The 23261-nt window shown below is 35.7% G+C and overlaps 1 pseudogene; it reads right to left on the reverse strand.

The window, feature by feature from the left end:
* LOC123241348 overlaps window positions 1-13644 on the reverse strand; it is a 98633-nt pseudogene extending 84989 nt beyond the window's left edge.
* Window positions 13645-23261: the final 9617 nt, after the last annotated feature.

Below are 23261 nucleotides of genomic sequence, written 5' to 3' on the forward strand. Positions count from 1 at the left end.
ACTTCTTTTCCTTATCTGCCTTATGGTACTTACTCAGTATCATCTGTTGTTAGAATTATTTCTGTATGGGTAAATTTCCCTTCTAGGTTTTGAGCTCTCTAAAGGCACTGGTCACATTTTCATCTTCTGTTTCCATTCAAAGTCTCATATATTAATTTGATCATAGTAGACAATCAAATATTTGTTGAGTAAATGAGCAAATGAATAAATGAATTAATTTAATGGTCCAGATAAAATCACTATTTTATTCTAAATCATACAGAAATTCAATAAATAAGCATTTTAAGAATGAAATTATTTTGGTTATCATATATATACACGCATGTATATATATATACATATGTATATATATATATATACATATATTTTCTGTCCCAGTGTTTCTAACAAAGTTATACTAAACTCTATAGGATTCAATGTTTTAAAACAGGTATCAGCTTTTCACGACAATGTTATGTATCTATCTGCTCATAAAAATAAATTTATATATGTATTCATATATACTTATAGTGTATCTACATTTTTATTGATGAATGCACATATATGTGCATATAGAAGTACATCTACATCAATAAATGTTTGCATATGTGTATAAATTATGTTATATGTTCATGTAAAAACTTATGAATTCATGATTCCACAGTCTTTCTATTCACTATGCCACAGAACTTCAGTTAAATGATATCATTAGGAAATACCTGAAGACATTTTATCTGGAAAGTAAGAGTTTAGCAAAAATTTTGCTTCTTTTAAGAAGTATGCCAGTACCTCAGTTTGGTCCTAAATCTTTCTAATAATTAATAAAATGAAATAGCATTTACCAGAGCAGCTACGTGGTCCATTGGATAGAGTGCCTGACCTCAAGTCAGGAAGGTTTGTCTTATTGAATTCAAATCTGGCCTCAGACATTTAAAAGTGGTGTAACCCTGGGCAAGTCACTTACCTAAAGTGAATTCCTTCAGTTCCCCATCTATAAAAATGAGCTGAAGAAGGAATGGAAAACCACTCAAGTATTTTTACCAAGAGACTCTCAAATGGGATCACAATAGGTTGGACATGACTAAATCTGCTGATCGAAAACTAAAAAGTGTTTAATGATACATTTATTAAGGATGCATCAATGTTTTAATCAGGATAGGTAATCCATTTATCAATAGTTATGGGGCCAAGCAAAAAAAATCATCTGGTCAATCATTATCTGGTAGACTGACATCTCTTCACACTTACCAAGGCTTAGTATCATATGAATATTTTTCTGACCCAGTACTTTACAACTTTCTTTCTTGGTAGAAATTGCTGCATCTGAAGTATGAAGTATTCTTCCTTGTTGCCTCCACTTAGTAGAGTCCCTAATTTCCTTTAAGAATCAGCTCAAAGATGGTAGAGGTATGAATTGATCCAACCATTCTGGAAGTCAATTTTCAATTATGCCAAAAGGGCCTTAAAAGATTGAATGCCCTTTGATCCAGCTATATCACTACTGGGTTTGTGCCCAAAAGAGAAAAAAATGTTTGTACAAAAATATTTATAACTGCACTTTTTGTGGTGGCAAAAATTGGAAAATGAGGGGATTGGGGAATGAAAATGAGGGGATTGGGGAATGGCTGAACAAATTGTGGCATATGATGGTGATGGAATACTATTGTGCTATAAGGAATGATGAACTGCTTCATTTCTATATGAATTTGAAAGAGCTCCATGAAATGATGCAGAGTGAAATGAGAAAAGCCAGGAGAACATTGCACACAGTAACTGAAACATTGTAGGATGATCAAACATAATAGACTCTGCTACTAATAGCAATGCAATGATCAAGAACAATCCCATGGGGCTTATGAAAAAGTATGCTATCCACTCTAGAGAAAGAACTATGGAAGTAGAAATTCAGAAGAAAAACATGTGATTTATCACTTGATTATATGGGTATATGATTTGGGATTGTGGTTTTAGAGTAATACTCTATTACAAATATGAATAATATGGAAATAGGTTTTGGGTGATTACATGTATAAATCAATGGAATTTCTTGTCAACTCTAGGAGGGGGAGGGAAAAAGATAGGGAGAGAACATGAATCATCTAACTATGGAAAATATTATTTAAAAAATGAAAAAGTAACGTGAAAAAAGACAAGATCCAAAAAAAAAGAATCAGCTCAAAGATAACTCTCTTCTATTCCATTTCAGCCACAAAGTTAGTCATACCATTGATTATGTGATTACCCAGAAATTTTCTACCTCAGTTTTAAAGAACTTTGAAATTCTTTCATCATAATATTTTGCAATTCTGTTGTCCTCTGCCTTACAATTTCTAACCTCACTTTTTATCCTCCCCATGAACTCCAGTTCCTCATTGTTCACTTTTCCCCCCGACACTCTCCCTTAAACTAGCTGTATTCTCCTTCTTTTCTTCTCTCAACCTCTTGGTTAAAAAATTCAATTCTACACATGCTCTATAATAGAGTGTCATTGTAACTTGGAAAATTTCAACTTTTCATTCTCACATGATGCACCACTATTGCTCCTATTTACATGCTGCTTAATGAGCAAGATGAAAGCCAATTTTCAGGTTGAAAACCCCAAAAGATGCTTGCCACAGTAGGTCTACAGAAAAGCCTTTGGCTTTTGTAAAAATGACTAAAAACTGATAATCTCACAAGGAGCAGAGTGCAGAGGGAAAATGTAATGACTTTTACAAATATTTACATTTCTGCAAGAACACAGTGACCATTATTGATGTTGAAAGTTCAGGTTTGTCTTCCTCTCAGGAGAGAACATAAAGGGATGGTACAAAGAGATAATTCAAATGATAAGGAAAAGGACATTTAAAGAGACTGACAGAGATACATGGGGAATCTCTTTAACATGTTGAAAGGAGGGAAGCAAGAACAGGTTATAGATAATAACGCAAAAGGTCTAATATGGCTTTATAAAAATAGTGTTGGAATCATAAGAAATAAATAAATTGATCACAAAAAAGAAATATATAAACCTGGAACGACCTTTATAAAGTGGTATAAAGTGAAATGAGATGAACCAGAAGAATAGCAATAATATATGATGATCAGCTTTGAATTAATTTGTGAATGGAGGAAGTATTATCAACAATGCAAGGATGAAATACAACCACAAAGGACTCATGACAATAAAGGCTATCCACCTCCATAGAATGATCTGATGGAGTCTGAATGTAGATTGAAGCATACCATTCTTTATTTCCTCCATGAATTTATCTGTGAAGTAAGTGATAAGTATCTTCTTTCACAACTTGAAAGAGGTATAAATATGTATTGTCTAATAACACATGTACAACTTAGATCATATTACCAGCCATGATGGGGAGGTGTTGGAGTGTGAGGGATAGAGAAGATATGGATCATAAAGTGTCAGAAAAATTATTTAAAATGATATTGACATGTAATCTGGAAAAAATTAAAAACATAAAAAAGATACCATTAGTAGACCTAGATTTCAGCAAAAAGATATTTGAGCCAGGAAACCAGATAATTTCAACTCAGCTCAAACATTTATGATCTGAAAAGTATTTCTCAATTGTCATAGTACTGTTCTAGGCATTGAAAATTTTTTAGAGTGTGCAATGTTATTTTTTCTCCTCCAGTCTATTATTTCATTGGCAAAAAGAAATCCCAGAAATAAACCATTTCTACTCTTGCAGACTGGATTTTTCTGCAATTCACCATTTCTGCAATATATTGTCTTAAAGACTACATAGTATTTGAGAATTCATCCAAAGAGATTGACTGAGTATTATAAAGCCAGAATTTGCCATAGGTAGGATTTGAACCCAAGTCTTTCTGAATATGAATTCATCATTCTTACTCTCTGTGCCACACAGCCTCTTAGAATTTGGGATATAAAGTGTTGTATTTGGGAAGCTGTAAGATGACAGAGGTCTGTAGGATCAAATCTCTCTGATCCTTTGGTCTATGGAGAGGACACATACACACACCCACAAACAGGCTTGACTGAAGGGAGGGGCAGGATCTTGCTGCGTGCTCCTTCATTTCACCCCCTCCCCTAAGCAATTAGAAAGTCAGTTACAATATGAGAATGGTGGACAACCTGATGAGATATGTTCTGGGCTCAGACAGTTAAGTTATGAAAGACCAAACTCCTAAAGATAATAACTTTCTCAAATTATTCCCTCACAGGATTGAATAGGAGAGAATAAGAGAAGCTTGATGTCTTTGAAGCTAACAGGCACAGAGGATATGATATTAACCAGGGCTATCAAGTAAGAAGAACTCAGTTTGAGGAAGTTGTATTTCCCTAAATATAACCAGGCACTGCTCCCAATTGATTAAAGGTTTTGATGATATGTGGGGATGGGAAGGAAGGGAGATGGAGAAGGTTTGCTAAGGTCAGGGAAGCCCTCAAACTGTTATGTCCAAGTAGACCCTCCCCGCAAAGGGGAAAGGTTACTTGAATGGCTAATCTGTTCTCTACCCCTATAAATATTCTCCCTCTATATATAAATAACTAACAGAGGTAAACTGTGATGTAGTTTGAATGTCAAATCAAGGTAAAGCAGACTGGCAGCTAGGAACTGAGCTGGCTTTGCTCAGATTCAAGCCTCAAGCCCCAAGAGCACCCCAGGACCTAAGACTCAGCAAGTAGAGAGTGACCTGCCTACTCTCAACCCAGGACTCCAACTCCCTTAACTGCCTTAACTACCCCCTCTTTCAGAGTTCGCGGTGGCCCTCTGGAATTCTGAGCTGTAGCCTGAACACCCATTTGCAGCTTGAATTCCTCTCTGCAATATGAATCTCACAAAAGACAAAGAAACTATTCCCCCAAATATTTTATAGATTAAAAAAACTTTCAAATAAACAGCCTAGGGATAGGTATTCTGTGATAATTCAAAAAAATTTAAAATCCTATGCTCTAGCAGTTACTAGGTAACGCAGTGGATAGAATTCAAGGCCTGGAGTTGGAAGGACCTGGGCTTAAATATGACTTCAGATACTTCCTTGGTGTTCAATCCTGGGCAAGTCACTTAACCTCAGTTGCCTAGTCCTTACCACTCCCCTGTCTTGGAACTGATACTTAGTATTAGTTCTAAAACTTAAGGTAACATTTTAAATACATTATATGCATAATTATATATAATCTTCTTTATAGAAAACAGAAAATATGCTTCCCTAGAAAGGAAATGGAATGGGAAGTGTTATATTTGTTAAACAGATATATTTGTGGGAAGCTGCAAATGCCAGTGGTCTATAGAGTAATCAGGTCTTACTTATCTTTGATTTATGGAGATGACACACACACAGGTTCTCAAGCAGGCCTGTCAGCAGGGAGGGATAAGATCTTGGGAGTACTCCTTTACTTCCCCCCTCCCACCAAGCAGTTACAAAGTGGAGGTTGATCTGTTATCTTCTGATCTCAGTCAGGAAACTAGGTAAGGCTGATCTCCTAAAGATGTGAACTTTCTCTAAACTATTTCCCTACAGGTTTGAGAAGGGGAAAATAGGAGAAGCTTGATGTCTTGAAGCTTTCAGGGACAGAGGAAGGGTCAGGCTTTGGTCCACATGGCAGGAAGAGCTCAGCTCCAGGAGGTCTAAGTATTTCCCTAAATAATAGCCAGGCACAGCTCCCAAATAATGAAGGGTTTAATGATATGTGGGGAAGGGAAGGAAGGGAAATTTAACAAGGATAAAATAAGGTCAGGGAATCCCTAAACTGTTAGGTCCAAGCAGCCCCTCCCCCCCAGAAGGGAGAGGTATCCTTTATAGCCAGTTAGCCCTCAAAGCCTATAATTAATCTTTTCTAAATAACTAAATAGTAATAGTTACGATGTTGCTTAAAGGTCTAGTCAAGCTAAAGCAAGGTTGGCAGCAGAGAACTAAAATGACTGGGTTAAGATTCAAGCATAAAACCCTCTTGAGCAACTAAGATCTGGGAACAGCAAATAGAGTGACCTGCTCACTTCAACCCCTAGAAATCAATTGCCCTTAACTGCCTTAAACTGCCCCCTCACCCAGAGTTCTCGGGGGGGGGGGGGGGGAGGGTGGACTCTGGAATTCTGAGCTGCAGCTTGACCCCCTATCTTGCAGCTAGAATTCCAATGTCACAGAAGGGAGGAGGAATGGAAAGAAACTCCTTGAATGTTAAAATGTCCTTAAAAATATCTTTAGCTTTAAAACCTGAGGCCCCTTGGCATGAGGAAGCATTCCTATGGTCCACAATGTATATTCTTGAGGTTACTCTGGAGTGCAAAATCCTCTAACTGGTTTTTCATATAAATAAACATCCAGTTGATCTGAGAAAAATAGCTTCTTGGCATCTGAAATGATGGCTTAAAATTTATAATTTGCAGATTGCCAAGATCATGTGAAGGCAACTAATGAGGGCTTTTCAAACCTGTGAGCTATAGTTATCTGGGTTTGTGCACTATGCATGAACCAAGTAGACTATTTGTAGTAGGATGACATAGAGAACATGGGCTAAAAATGCATAAAGACATTGCAGAAACTGCACTTTTCTTTTAAAGTTTGCCACACAAATGTCATTTACAGTTCACAAGATTTTGAAAGCTTTTTGGTAATCTTCATCATGACTTGCAGAAGGAAAATTATTCTTTATTTATATGGAATCTAATGGGCAAATGCATATAGTGAAGGAATTAAATGCTAAATTCTCACCTGACAGGACAGGTTGATCACTGGTCCCACAAAAACAGAGGGCAACATTTCATTGTAATTCTTTAAAGCAAATATGGCTATAAAGTGCATGAACTATCTCTTAATACTACCCTTGAGTTAGAGTGATCTGCTATGATAGAGTTGAGAGACCCATAGAGCTAGGTTGAGATGAAAAATGAGATAAAAGACACAAATGTCAAAAGCTGATAGGTGATATGTTAAATGCAGGGTATTAAAATCCTTAATCAGTCCTTAGGCAATCAAATGTATAAATAAGTATTTATTAAGTACCTACTTATATGCCACATACTGTGCTAAGCAATGAGGATAACCCAAAATATAAAAGTCTGTCCTCAAGGAGCTCACAATCTAATGTGGAGACAGGATTGACAAGCAAACAAACATGGATAAACACGCTATATATAGGATAAATAGGAAATAATTAATGTAGAGAAGACATTCAAATTAAGAAATTGAGAAAAGCTTCCTATTGTAGATAGGAATTTGTCAGGACTTGAAGGAAGCAGGGAAGCCAAGAGGCAGAGATAAGGAGCAGGAATATTCTAGGCAGGGGGACAGTCAGAGTTAAAGTCCAGAGTCAAAAGTTAGAGGACAGTTTTTTATTTGTTAAACTATAAGGTGGCAAGTGTCACTGAAATGAACTCAGGGAAGGGAGATAAGGTGTAAGAAAACTAGGAGAGAATAGTGTCTTAAAAGTTAGAAAGAAAAGAACATCTAGGACAAGAAGATAATTTAAAATGTCAAAAGCTATAGAAACATCAAGAAAAATGAGAACTGAGGAAAGGCTATTGTATTTGACAATTAGGAGATCATTGGCACATTTGGAGATATCAGGCTTGGTATTGCGATTAGGTCAAAAACTGAATTTTAGGAAGAAACAGAATGAGAGGAGAAAATAGATTGTAAATGACCTTTTCTGGGAGTTTTGTCACAAAGGGCAAAAGAAAGAATTATAAGGGACAAAAGAATCATATTAGTGTTTGTTTTTTTAAATGGAGGAGACATGAGCATGTTTTAAATAGTAGGGAAGGAACCAAGAGACAGGGAAATATTGAAGATATGTAAGAGTAAGGAAGATTCTGGTGAAAAGTTGGGATGGCATAGGATCAGTTGTTAGATCTCTTACAACTCTTCATGTAAGAAAGCAATGAAGGAGAAAAGAGTATGAGAAGATATTTGAATGTTATGAGAAGAGGAAGAGGGGAAAACATGGAGTTCTTGGCAAATGACTTTATTATTTTATATAAACTCTGAGGCTGAGAGGGTGACTGGAAGGGAACCTTGATGGATGACTTAAGAAGGGATACAAAGATTTTTATTAGCTACTGTGGAGAGTAGAACAGTGTGTTGATAAGGAGATGTAGGGTTGCCTAGAAGCAGTGATGGACCAAGTGAGATCATGCAAGAAAAATATTTTTAATTGTACATAATCAGAAAAATTGTTTGATTTTCTCTACTTATGTTTAGTAAAAGATGAGTAGGAGCTAAAACAACAGATAATAGGAGTGGGTCAAAGTTTAGGGTTTTTAGAAAATAACTGATGATGTGATAAGTAGGCAAAGAACTCAAGAGAATAGGACAGTAAAGAGTAGAACTAATTCACCCAGTGGGTCAAGATTGGGAAAAGAAGAGAAAATGGCTAGTACAGGGATAATGACCTGGGAAAGAATTGAGGGTGCAAGGGATTGGACCTGTGTGTACCCTGGAGACTTCATTTCTCAGAATTCTTTACTCTTCCCCAGGTTCCCTTGTCTTGTGTCCCTGTGTTGTGCCCAGGCATGAATTTATTTATAAATTTGCTGAAACCCATGCTGAGGTGCTTTTTTTCTTTGACTCAAGTGAGGCAGGCTTCTAGATCTCTGGCTCTTTGCTCTACTCACTGATCTGAAGGAACCTTTTCTCTCTCACTTGTTATTAAATCCTATGAAATTTAAATACTTGGAATAATCATTTTTAATCTTACAGACCTCATAATGTGGATAAATGGTTTGGTATGGGAAATCAGAGAAAAAAATGGAAAGTCAATCGATTATGGTAGGTTAAGCGCATTTAAGAAATCTTGAACATAGAAGTGTTGAATTTGTGGATTATTGAAAAATCAAAGGTGTGACCATCTTGACCATCTCTGTGAGTTTTTGAGATGGGGTGGGGTCATGGGAAGTGAATAAATGAAGGAACTGAACAAGTAGAGTGTTTGAGGGAGTATCAGTAGATGTATTGAAGTTTCCTACTCAATATGAGGCCCAGGGTTGGAAAGAAGACAATTTGGGTACTGACCTTATTTAGGAAATAAGGGGATAGTTCTGAAGTTTTGTAGGTGAGAGCTGCCAAGCTTTAATTAGATATACATAGAATATATGAATCTTAAAAGAGGAGAGGCTACTTAGTGATGGAAGTAGGGAGACAATATGCTAGTGGCAATAGGGAACAAGATATAGTCAAATGCTTTCCCCTCAACCATGCTGGGTATTTTCAGAGTCAACTAATATCTTGCCAATAGCCACTAGTCATGCTGTGCTTTAATAAATCTCTTCCTTCCTAAGGGTGGCTATAGCTCTTCTAACAAATCCTCTGTGCTAATGACTGAAGTTCATTTTACCCTTCTCCAGTTAGTGCTTTTGTCCATTGTCCCAGAATCTCTCTTCCCATCAGAAAGTAACTACAGTAACTCTCTAGTACTATATTTTTTATGTCTCTTTTCTATGAACACTTTGATTATTTAAACTATTTTCTACTCTCTGTGCATCCTGCCCTCTGTTTAATTGTCATGTACTTTATGATACGAAACCCATTTTGGTTATCAGACCTTCCCAGCTGGGACAGGAAAATATCCTCTGTGCTCTGATATTTTAACTTTTACATCATGTTCCCCTGTTTTAAGTTATAGTAGAGAGTGCTGGGTTTGTATTCAAAGGATTTGAGTGAATTGCTTAACTCATATTGGTTATATTGACTTTTGATCCAAAAGACCTCTCAATGCCTCACGTTCTTCATCTAAAAAATGAGAGGAACTGACCAGATGGTCTTTCCTATGGTCTTTTCCCTGTGATCTTTTGGCTAATGATCTTATGATCTGGTGATAATTACTGAAAGATGTAAAGATCGTTTTCCCACTTTCTCTCAATTATATATTCCTATATCTCTCTACCTATATAAGTCTTGGGATACTTAGGATTTTGTCAGTGTGGGTAACTTCTCCACAGAGACACATAACAATAGTTATGTACATTTGTAACCAGCACTTAGCACAAAGTCTTAAGAACTTAGCATACTACCTGAGACATAGTAGATACTTCATGTATGCTTGTTGTTGTTGCTAGGTAGTTTTTAGAAGATACTATGACTAAAGAATTTGTCACTCTACAGCAAACTTGAACATGGAACTCTATAACTTATCTTGACCACTTCTAAGTGACCTAAGTGTGCAATGACAGATAAATGTTATCGTAGGGTCTATATTCAAAACCTTTCCAGTTCAGTGAGACTAGCCAGAGCTTGGCATGCTTGGCCTTTAAGAACGCAATATCATAAAAACAGTACAATGCTATTGTCTAAAGTTACAAGGAGGAATTCAGTGCAAAGACAAAATTTAACAAGGAAAAGTTCAGTATTCCCATCTACTAAAGATTTTTACACTTTCACCAAGGATCAAAACATAATGGCAGTCAGAGCTTCTGCCACTTGGATTCGTAGACAATTTTAATTGTTTTATATATTTATAAAGACAGATTTCCTGTTTAATGATAGAACAAGGTATATTCACAACTGCAATAGGGTATAAGATGTGAGACTAGTGAGGAAACGCATCTCAATTTTTAAAAGTCCCAATAAAAATCTAGTAATTAATCAAGTCCTAATATTAAGAAAATGGGTACTACCTTTGTTATCTATAACAGGGATTCTTAATTTTAATCTGAATTCTAAATCTGAACTTATTTTCAAAATGATACTGCATACTACCTAGAAAAAGATAACAATCAAATAACCCTTACTGTGAAGGAATTTTTATTCTGTTGGAAAGTTAGTGAATTCTGCTTTTCATTTATTGAGTTTAATATACCTACAGGACATTGAACTGCAGATAAGAATTTGAAGATATGAGACTGGATATCAGGAAATAAATAAGGACTAGATATAAAAATATGAGGATTATTTGCCTAAAAATATTAGTTGAAGTCATGTGAGTAGATGAAATCACTAAGAGAAAAATTATAGAAAGAGAAGATGGATCAGGTAGACTCCTGGGAGAAACACTCACATATTTGAGGTGGGACCATAGTGATGCTCAAAGAATTGTTATATACATAATCTTCTCACCCACTATCATTTAAATATACACATACCCATGTATATATATGTATATATATATGCATATGTGTATTTTTTTGTGTGGAGAGAGACAGAGATAGAGACAGAGTTAATTATGGAAAAGGCAGAGAAGGAAGAGGAGGAGAAAAGCATTAACAGATCACCCAAAAATTTCTGGAGCCTCAGCTAGAGTAATTGAAACCACCAAAGCACTAGGGCAGTGATTCCCAAAGTGGGCACCACCGCCCCCTGGCCACAAGTGTATTTGGGGGTGGTGAATAACTGTAAGGGGGCAGTGATAGTATGTGACAGGGGGAGCTAAGTAATATTTTTTCTGGAAAGGGCATGAGAGGCTAAAAAAGTTTGGGAATCACTGCACTAGGGCATCAAATACACATATAAGATTGTGTCTGGTTAAGAAGTGTTTTCACTGTGAGAAGGGGATGAAAAACTTATAATAGATATGCCAGGTGATGAAAGAAACTGTTCTATCTGTTATATCTTCCTTCTTCTATTGACCCTGGGCTACAATGAGGCTTACTAAACTTTGGTAGGAGGAGAGGAGATCTTTCCCATTCTAGTAATTCACAAATGACAGAAAATAGGTGATGACTGAGCAGTAAAATATCTGTTCCGACTAAGTTTAGTACATAGGTCATTCATATTTAAAAGCACATGAGATTTTTCTCTCCAACCATTTCAAGCAAACTGTAATACCCCATAGCTATAAAGTAGATGTAAAGGTAGATTTATCCCTCCATTACCAATGATAGGTGGTCATTTCAGGGCAGTTCTTATAGAAACCCTTCTCTTGTGCCAATGAAGTATGATTGATAGATATATGTATATATAGTTGATCTCTAGTGTGTCTTAACTTAAGAATTAGTATTTTGTTCAATTAGAATTACTCAGCAAATCTACTCAAGAGAAGAGATGGTATTACTTAGAGTGTCTTGTGTCAGAAAGCACATGAAGTACATACATCATCCTGGTTAGTAGGGAATAAAGCTAATGAAGATCAATGGGCTTCCACTTTTGGCATGATCAATAGGTTAATTCCTTATTAACATTAATCAAGATTGTATGAGCAGTAATAGGGGCAACACAAAGGGAAGAAAGTGAGGGCATAGCCCACACAACTGGGTCTCAATTCTTAATTCTCCTTTGGTCTGATCTGGCTTCTTTTATAATTGTTTTAAGCATTGTGAGATGCATTGGGTTACTGCTCAATCTTGCTAATAAACTTGGATTTAACATCAGACCCCATCCACTTCAAATTTCAGAAGATTTTCTCCCAACAGTTAAAAGATACATAATTGGGAGAATCAATATGTGGCTATTATTGGCTACAGGATATAATACTTTAAATTAAAATTAATGATTTCCTTTTTCCAAGAAAACATATTCAAAATCACCAACATGCCACCACTATTCTCTGGTTCTTTCTCCAAATTTTGTTTCTATTTTCTTAAAAAGCCTGAATCCTCAACTTACTTTCGGGGAAGATAGTGCTTGAGATCAGATATTTGGCAAAGATTTGGAGTAATTGAGGTGAATTATTATTGCTCTCAGAGTTAACATAGATCATCCAGCGTAGTCCTCATCAAATAGGATTTGTAGATATTTACCTTTTAGGGAGAATTTGTAGTGAGAAAGAATAAGTAATATTTCTAAGGAAGAAATAATCCTAACAGCAATGACAATGATAATAGCAAAAGCTTCTTTGTTTTTTGCACTACATTAAGAGAATTATAAAGGCCATATCAAGAAAAATTATAGTTTTATTCTTATACTTCCTTATAAGAGCAATGAATTCTTAGGCCTTTTTAACCTTTTGCAACCACATTATTAATTAGAGTTTTAGAAGCAGTGTTTTCAGAAGCTCTTTGGAATGTTGTTTTCCTAATGCTTTTGATATTCAATATATAATCCCAAAAATACATTATATTCAAAATAACAAATTTATTAAATAACTACTCCTAAGAGCTGAAAGAATTTATAATGTCACAAGGCCGTCTTTGCTTTCACAGGGATTAAAGTCACTGAGTAGGAAAAACCACAAACACAAATAACTATACTTCAGAAGACATGAATTAAATAAATGTCCTAGGCAGGAATACAAAAAGTTTTTTTGTGAAAACTGAGGTGAATGTGAACAATAAATATCAAGGCTTCACCAAAGAGATGACATTAAAATTTACCTTGAAAGTACATGTTGGGCTTGAATAAAAAATATTATGAGATTGGGCAGATGGGGTGGAGCCAATTTGGCAGCTTAGTAGCAGTAAAAGCTGAAACTGCTCTAATAGTCCTTCTAAACCAATCTTTAAATAGCACTTCAAAATGATAGGAGTAAAAATCAACAACAGGATGGACTGAGGGCACTCTCCCACTGAACTCAACTTGAAAGGTAGGCAAAGAGACTTGATTTTCCCAGGATAAGGGGGAACTTGAAGGAAAACTGCACATAGAGGAGAGCTTGTCCCACCTACTGTGCCAGATTCAGAACCTGAGCATAGGCTAACTTCAGAATCCTGAGACCTGGACTACACCAACTAAAGAGTACTTCACACTTACCCCTTGAAGTCTCAGATCTTGGCACCAGTCTACAGTGAAGCCCAGAAGTCCATATAGCTGGTCCTTTTCAAACATGCACTGCTGTGAAGAACTAACCCCACAACAAAATAGCTCATAGTGCCAAGCACTACAGAACAGCAACAGAGGAGACAGCAGAGGAATTCTCAGTCCACAGGCAAAAAGAGGCTAGAAAATGAGCAAAAAGAAAAAGAAACTCCTAAACTTCAAAAAAATATATGGCAACAAAAAGCAAATCAAAGAATCAACAGGGAATGGTGAGATCCAAACAATCAAATGAAAAACTTCAAAGAAAAATGGAAATTGGTCTTAAGCATGGAAGAACTCAAAAAGGAATTCAAGAATCAATTATGACAGGTCAAACTATAGTGGGAAAAAGAAATGAAAATAATGTTAACAGTTTAAAAGACAAATGATGAGAATAGAAGATTCTTCTAGGCACACGGAACAGAATAAGCAAAGACACTAAATTAAAAAGTACATTTTAAAAGGTAGGTATGGTGGAAAGAGAGAAGTAAAGTTTTACCCATATATGGAATGTGTGGAAGTAAGTAAAGAAATAAATAATTTAAGTACTTACTATGTTTTAGTTACTATGTGAAGGGAAATAATGAGAGGAAGCTAGAAAAATTAAGATATGCAACCTTGTGAAGGTATTTAGATGCCAACTCTTCCATTCTATGTTCAAAGAATATGTTAAATGTAGGTTCTTTCAGAGCAAGGACATTTTGCACCATCTGTGTAGCACAATACCTAGGTCATAGTACTAAAGTAATGTTTATTGAATTGAAGTGATTTACAAAAACACTGCCCTAGGATTTCATAAGTCTTTAAGTATAAATTCATTAAATGTAGGGTCTTTAACAAATATTTAGTAATACAATATATCTACTCTCTCTATATCATATACATACCTATTGTGGTGCAGAGAGGAGTATCATGTGCTTATCTAGTTCTTTGCTCTCTCGAATTTGTTTCAACACTTGGAACAGTAGCTTGATATTCTCTACTAGCTCCACGGATTCAGTATCAGTTTTTGCCAGAGATGCCTTGAAGTAATTGTACAGGTGAGTCAGAACCACTTTAGAGATTATAATGAAGTGCCAGAGAGATAGGGTAATTGCAACAGCCCTGGGGATGAAACATATGCACTCTGCTAGTGTAAAGGCAAACCATTTATAGTAATCATATATTTCTATCATTTGTTGTACTAGATTTGGGACCTTTACTAGCCAAAAGTTGTAAAAACCTTGCATAAGTGACCAAGCCAATAAGGAAAAACTGCCTAAAATAAATGTCATTCTTGCCAGATTCATTTTTGTTGGATCAGAAGATTGTAGGGTTTTTTTTGTTAACTGTGCTTGCCAGATGTAATAAGGGGATTTTTAGGATGTATAAGGGGATATTACAGGGAGGTAATAAGGGGATTAGGCTGTAGGTAGTAGCTGGTTGGAATTGAGAATAAGGCAAGGCAAGGGACCCAAGGCTGGAGGTAATCAAGGGAATAGGCTACAGGTAGTAGGGAAATTAAGGCAGAGGTATGGTTGAAATTGAGGATAGGCACTGTGGATGGGGGTTTGTGAATGCCTAAGGCAATATAGTGGATGAGGAAGGTACAATAGTGAAGGTTGGTAGTTGAGGTAGTAGGAGAAATAAGGGAATGTCTGAGTTTAGGGAATATAAACACTAAGGTACCAAGAGTTGAAAGGGAGAGGATGAGTTAATCTAAGGCAGACAACAACAGCAGGGAAACACAGACTGGGACCCAGGTTAGAGACAAAACACTGAAGGGAAACAGACTGAGCCCTTCAAGTAAAAGGACACTTTCACAGAGCAAGGTTAGAGCCAGCCAAGAACGGCTTGAAACTGATTTGAGGCTTCTTGACAGTTTCACAGGAAGGGACTAGAGGAAGTATTGAAGTTATACTTCCTCCAAAATGGATACCTTCAGCTTCCTCAAACTCCAGAGAGTATGCTATTCCTCTCTCTTCTCCTCCCTTTCTTATTGATCAACTAATGAAGTAGCCAAAGGGTTTTATTGTCTTCTAGGGTAGATTGGGGTTTATTGTCTTCTAGGGTAGATTGGGAACGGGTAGAGGATACAAGGTAGCCCTAACAGCCGCTTAGAGAAAGCTTCAGGTATGGGGAGGGAGGCAGGAATGTGAGACTGAGTAGGAACCAGCCTACTTCAGCCCTGAGAGGGTTTGTAGCCAAAAGGGGTAGAAAAGCTGGATACAATGATTCAATACGGTAAATTTGTGACAAGGGCAAGCCCTATTTGACTAAACTATCACTGATTTGAACTAACTCTTAGATTTATTCTCCTTCCAAACTTCTCAGACATTCAGGTAGGGAAAATAAAGGTGGGAATAAGGTAGGGTAGGGAGATTCAAAGGAATTAGCTAAATTAACATTTTTAAAAGAAAAGCTGCAAAATATAGACCAGGTTTCAATCTAAAGAAGGAGATCAGTTGGATCCTGATTCTCTCCATGAGTTCCCAGGATCAACTGCCCTCTTCCCAAGATTCTAAAACCTCCTTAACTGACAGAAGAACTCTGCAAATCAGTTATGCCCCCTCTCTGCACCACACTATATGTTTTCATGTCTCCTCACCCATTAGTATGTAAGCTCCTTGAGGGCAGGAATTGTCATGGTCCTTTCTTTGAAATTACTTAGTACTCAGCTCAATAGCTGGTACATAAGTATTTTCTAAATGTTTTTTTAAAAAATTAGGTTATATCTTGTATTGTACTGTATCATTAAGAACCTATTATGTGGATCTCATTATGAGATATACTTTTCCTGCTCACACGAGACTTACAGTCTAGTTTTTATGCTACAACCTGACTACAAATAAAATAAATTTGACACAAATTAACATATGATGTAGATACTTTTCTGATAATTAATTTTGGCAGTAGAAACAACTTCATAACTTGAATAACTTTATCATTACTACTCCTAGGACTTGGGAGAATGGATAGGGAGTGACATTAATAATTTCTTGAAATTAATATTTCCTTGAAAGGAGTTTGTAAGACTAGAGCAACCATGATCTTGAAGGATAAAACATTAATTACTGGGCAAGGGAAAAGCTAATTTCAAGTACAAATTTCTAGTCATCATTTCTGTCCTTCCTCTGGCTAATTCAAACAAAGCCCCCATGAATTTTGTTTCCAATTTCCATGAAATGCTAATGTCCCTGGCCACCAATAACTACATGAAGGATTCTGATAATTATAGGGTACATTTCTTCTGATGAGATAAAAACACATTAATAAGACCACTCGTCTGGTCCTGGATTTAGGTCTTCAGAGATTCTACAATCAATAAGATTCATGGAGTCAGAATTTTGGCATTGGTAAAAGCTCTTAAAGATGATCAAAGCTAATCTCCTATACAAAAAAGGAAACTCCTCATCAACATCTATGGGTAGGAGGTCATTCAGCCAGCAGGCTCAGTGAAGGCAACCATTTCTCAAGGAATACACATATCCTCTGACTGGCTTTACTGTGCCTATCTTGTGATAGATTGTGTACATTTATATATATATATATATATATATATATATATTTAATAAACATTGAATTAATGAATATGATGTATATTTTATATTTATGTAAGTAGATATGAATGCATTTTATATATTATGAATTTAATAATCTTTAAAAGCACACAAATTTCAGTGTAGAAAGAAGAGGTTATATAAGAAATCATAAGCTTCCATTGATGCAGTTTTTATTTTTTAAATTAATTCCTTACTTTATGTGTTAGTAAAAACTTTAACACAGAAGGGTAATGGCTCCACAATCAAGGTAAATTGACTTGCCCAGGGTCACATAATTAGATAGTGTCTGAGGCCAGATTTGAACCCAGGTCCTCCTGATTCCAGGTCTGGCACTCTATCTAATGTTCCACCTACCTGTACCTTTAAGCAGTTTAAAAAAATGTAAACATTAAATTTAAGAAGGAGTGGTAAAATTTCTCTATTTGTACCTATTGTTTTCATTCTAATCTGTGCATTTTACAATGATTTATTGATACTTCTTTTTATTTATATATCACATGCACATTCTCTCACCCCAGAGTAGAAGCTCTCCCTTGCAAGTAAGTACAGTCAAAAAAGACAAATCAACACATTGGTTATATCTGAGAATGCATGTCTGATTCTATATCTGTAGTTCATCAGTTCTCTGCCATGAGGTGGGAGGGTTGCTTCATTATCCGTCTTTTTTTTTTTCTAAATTTTTAAACCCTAGTATCTTTTATATATATCCTTCTATATTAATTTTATTTGTTACGGGCTAGGCAATGGGGGTTAAGTGACTTGCCCAGGGTCACACAGCTAGGAAGTGTCTGAGGACAGATTCAAACCTAGGACCTCCTGTCTCTAGGCCTGGCTCTCAATCCACTGAGCCATCCAGCTGCCCCCCATTATCAGTCTTTTGAAATTATGATTGCAGGCCATCATTTTTTTGAAAGCTCACATTGTTAGAAAGTTTTGCTGGGCATGGAGCTAAATGCTGCCTTCCTGGAACTCTGTCCGACCTCTGAAACTCTTCAGAATAACTCTAGCTCTTCCACATTAAAGCCTTTAAGGTACTTGAAGATAGCTTACCTCTACCTAAATAAGTTTTCTGACATTTTTTTCCTGCATAGTGTTAAGTTAGGGAAGATCAGGCAATTCTAAAATTGAAAACATCAGAGGGATTATCCATTCCAAATGCTTTCATTTCACAAAAGAGAAAACTCAGACTTGAGAAGTCAAACAAATAGTAAATGGTAAGACCAAGATTTGAACCCATGTCTTTTAACTTTAAATGAAGTCACAGCATGTTTAATTCAATACAATTCAGTTAAATTAGATAATCAGGGACTTATTGTATTTTAGGAATGTATACAAGGATGCACCCCTTTTTTCAGGGTGCTTATATTTTAAAGTAGGGAAACAGGGGAGGAGGAAAAAGGTAAATATACAAAGAAATAGTATAGTATGAGGGAACAACACGAAATAAACTTAATGGCCATGGAGTCAGGAATACTGAATTGAAATTCTAACTGATATACTTTTACTACATGTATATATACTTTAGAATCCCTTTGGTGAAGACACTGTATGGCACAGAGCTGGCACTCCAGGAGCTGCTCCTTTCTCCCCTCTTTCCAGTGCACCCTTCCCCAGGACATTTTTTACATGCATAATCTCTCTGTCCAGCCACCCAAAGCGAGCACTTTCTCCCTTAACTCTCTCTGGGTAATCTGGGGGTTCACAGACATCTTGCATTTGCCTTGTGGGCACTCAAAGTCAATAAAGATTCCCAGACAACTTAATCTCCATTTCCCTTAATTTCCTCATTTTAAAAACATTAATACAATTTTAAATAATAATTTTCTAACATTTTGTGATCCACATTCTCTCCCTGGCCATCCACCTCCCCAAGATGACAGGTAGTGTATGTTCTACATGTTATCATATTATATATAAATATATAAACACTTACAATATGTGCATAATATTGTAAAATAACATATAACACTTACACTAGAGAAAAATTCTTGGAGGACTTAAAGGGAAGAATGTCATACTTCATTCTGCAACCAGACCCCATCAGTTCCTTCTATTAGTGGGTAACCTTTTTCTTCATGAGATTTTTGGAGTTGTCCTGAATCATTGCATTGCTGATTATAGTTAATTCATTCACGGTTGATCATTGGACATTATTGCTGTTACTGTGTACAGTGTTCTCCTGGTTCTGCTGCATAATTTCACATAAGTCTTTCCAGGTGTTTAGTGAGTCTCTTGTTTATCATTTCTTAGGACACAATAGTATTCCATTATAATCAAAAATCACAACTTGTTCAAGCATTCTTTACTTGACGGACAGCCCTTGAGTTTCTAGTTTTTTGCCACCACATAAAAAACTGCTATAAATATTTTTATGTGTAGGTCCTTTCCCCCTCTCTGTGGTCTTTTTGGGATACAGACCAAGTAGTGGTATTGTTGGGTTCAAAGGTATGCACAGTTTGATGTCCCTTTTGGATGTGGTTCCAAATTACTTTCAAGAATGGTTGTATCAGTTTGCAGCTCCACCAAAAAATATATTAGTTTTCCAGTTTACCATATCTCTTCCAATATTTATCATTTTCCATTTTTTGTCACACTAGCTGTAATTTCTTCATTTTTAAATTGATGTGTTTGAAACAGATGGCCTACAAGACCCCTTCCAGCTCATCATCTATGATTCTGTGAAAAAAAAATGATACTACAAAATACTACCAAGTAATTCCAGAGGGAAAGAGTACTAGCAATGGAAGGGATAAGGAAAGGTCTCTTGCAGGAAGTGGATGACCTATATTATTGCCCTTTGAAAAATGTGGGAATTGTAGGAGGTAGCTTCAAGGAGAGAATGTAATCCAGACATTTTAGAAGGGCCTATGAAAACTTTCAAAGTGCTTAACAAGTTTATCCAATTTTAATAAGTTTATCCTTCAACTGAAATTATTTTGTCTAGCTTTCTGCATTAAACAGGTAATGCAATAATTGCAAAATATCCACTCCTTTCTGTGAAGGGTCATGACATAGGATACTAATTTACTTTAAGACCTCCATTATTTTTGACAATCCTTGGAGCCATTAGGAATACATGGCTCCAATGCTCCACATCAACCCATGGCTTGAACACATGGGTTGATGCAGACATGATTTGGGAAGTAAACTCTAAATGACCACCCTAGTACAACTATCAATAATATGGAAATAGGTCTTGACCAATGACACATGAAGAAACCAGTGGAAATGCGCGTCAGCTATGGGGGGGTTAGTGGGGAGAGAGAGTAAGAACGTGAATCATGGAACCATGGAAATTGTTTTTCTAAAAATAAAAAAAAATCAAATCAAAACAAAATGAATACATGGAGATCTTTATTAATCATTTTTAACATGATCAGTAACAGGTAATGATCCATATTCTATTTCATTTATTTCATATTGGAACGTCTTCCCAGTACTGTATCTGCCCACCTGAAGTGAAAAAATGAAAGATGGGTAACTACATAGATGATTTAAGAGGTGGGATTTTGACATAGAAATTGAGGAGGGGAGATACTTCTCATATAGATCTTTCAGGTGAAATTTTTTTCACTTTCTAATTATCCAGATGGTTAGTCAAATGTCTCTATTCATTTTTACTGTGTTCACATTTCTGGTTAGGTACATTAGAATTGGTAGGACAAGTTGATGAAGACAAAATTTGGAAGATAAGTCCTTAGTTCAAATTAATAATAAACATTTTATATGGTTCCAGCTCTCTTTAATCTAAGAACATTTGCTTGAAGACAACTCCCAAGAAAATATCAAGGAAACACTGACTGATTAATCTGGTATTCTTGACTTCCAGACAGCATGAAACAAGTTAATTCATCTTATCTTTACTTTACTAGGACAGAAGAGAAATTATTGGATCTATTCCATCTTCTTTTTCCTACGGATATTTTTCCAATCTCATGCTGGGTAGATTGATATTTATCACTTCTTTAAATATCTAAGGAATTAGATGCAGCTGCCTAGATGAGACTTAATGAAAGGTATCATAATGTCTATTTTACTTGGATCCTTACCTTCCAGAATATGCCACTAAATTAATGATTATAGAATTGAAATGTGGCAAGACTATTTAAAATGATTTGAAGTTAAAAACATGATAAAAAATCAGATTTTACAAGTAATTGATCATCATATACACTTCAACATATTTTTGAATGATTCCCTATGTCTTCTGTCACTGTGGTCATTGTATCTTAATTCTTAAAAGAAAATTTTTTATCCAATTTGTGACCTTAAGAAAAAAGGAAGTTCAATTGAAGGAAAGAGTATTTGAATTAGACTTTATAGTGGAAAAAGTGTGAGGTAGGGTAGGAACAGAGGTGAGAGTGTTTTCCATATTTGGGTACTAGTCTTATCAAAGGAATGAAGGTGTGAAAGCATAATAAAGAAATATTTGATGTTGGGAGTCAACACTGAAGATTTTTGTATCAAAGGGTGAGGAAACCAGATCCAGAAATATTTAAGATAATTATAATAGAAATTTAAAAAGATAAATTTAATTGGGGAAAGAATAGATGCCTCCATGAATGCCTGTGCAACATAAACTCAGGCTCCATCTAATGACACATGTACTCTCGCCCCTTACAATCATATACAACAAGAAAGTGAGTATGTCCTTTCCCATAAAGACCTAGGTTTCCATGGTGATTTAACATGGGACCAACTTACTTTAAAGTACAAGTAAAAGTGATTCTTTGGGAATTAAATATTACTTTTTGTCTAAATTTGCATTACTATGTATTTGAGGGTGGTTGTATTCTGTATGCCTATAAGTTACAGAAATTCTTAGCATTTAAAAATTATTCTTAATTTGAGGATTTTAGAATGAACCACTTGAGGCTGACATGACATTGTAAAGCAAAGCTTAAAGAAAGTTAGAGATTGGAGCAAATCCAACAAGAAAGACAACCAGGTCAAACAGCAGGTCAGAGCAGGGGGACCCGACTGCTGGACAGCTCAGTGAAAATACTCCATCTTATCCCCCCACTTATTTTTTATTTCCTCTTGAGGTTTTAGCCTCAGGGCACATTAAGCAATACAGACTAATCCAGTCTAGGCTTAAACCCATCAACTGGACAGTTAAGAAGTCTTCAGAGGGCAGGGAAACTTCAACATTTCTACCCCATAGACTGCAGAGAACATGTTTCATCAAAGCTCATTGAATCCATCTATTTAAACTAGCAAAACAGAAAAGGAAAAATATGAGTAAACAACAAAAAAGAGAAAAGAAATGATAATTGATAGCTTCTTTCAAGAAAGTGAAAAGAGAGCAAATGAAATAGAAGAAGAGGAAGAAGCTCCAGCAAACTCAACACAGGCTTTGGAAGATCTCAAAATTCAATGAATTCAAGAACTTCAGGAACTCAAAAAGCAATCAAAAGAGGCTGCAGACAATTTGAAAAAGGAAATACATGAACTAAAACAAGAAAATAAGGTATTAAAAGCCAGAATTGACTAGCTTGAAAACAAAGCAAAAAGATGATCTATAAAGAAAATCAGACCAGAAGGAGAAGGATGACCAAAAAGCCAGGGATGAAATTCAGTCTTAAAAAAAAACTCAACAACTAGAAGCAAATGACTTCAGAAGGCAGCAAGAATATATACAGAAAATAAAATGAAATGAAAAATTTCAGGAAAATATGAAACACCTCATTGATACAACCAAATATCTGGAGAACAGATCTTGGAGAGACAATTTAAAAACTATTGGACTACCAGAACATCACAACAAAAGCAAAAGCCTAGACATCATATTACAGGAAATTATCCAAGAAAACTGCCCTGACATTCTTGAAAAAGAGGGAAAAGACATTGTGTTCAATGGAAAAATTTTTCATGTTACAAAATTGTTTTGTACCTTATAAAAATTGTTATATAAATTGCAACCCTCATCCCCTTACCAACTTCTCCAAAACCTGTCTTAGGATAGGAATATATAGATAATTAGTATAGTGATAAGCTAAAATAAAGATTTATTATTTTGGAGGGAGGGGGGGACATAAGATAGAAATAGGAAATAGTGATGTATGAATTTAGTGATACTTTTGGGAAAAGTCCCACCACACAAAA

Source organism: Gracilinanus agilis, chromosome 3 (assembly GCF_016433145.1).
Source record: "Gracilinanus agilis isolate LMUSP501 chromosome 3, AgileGrace, whole genome shotgun sequence".
Classification (NCBI taxonomy): Eukaryota; Metazoa; Chordata; class Mammalia; order Didelphimorphia; family Didelphidae; genus Gracilinanus; species Gracilinanus agilis.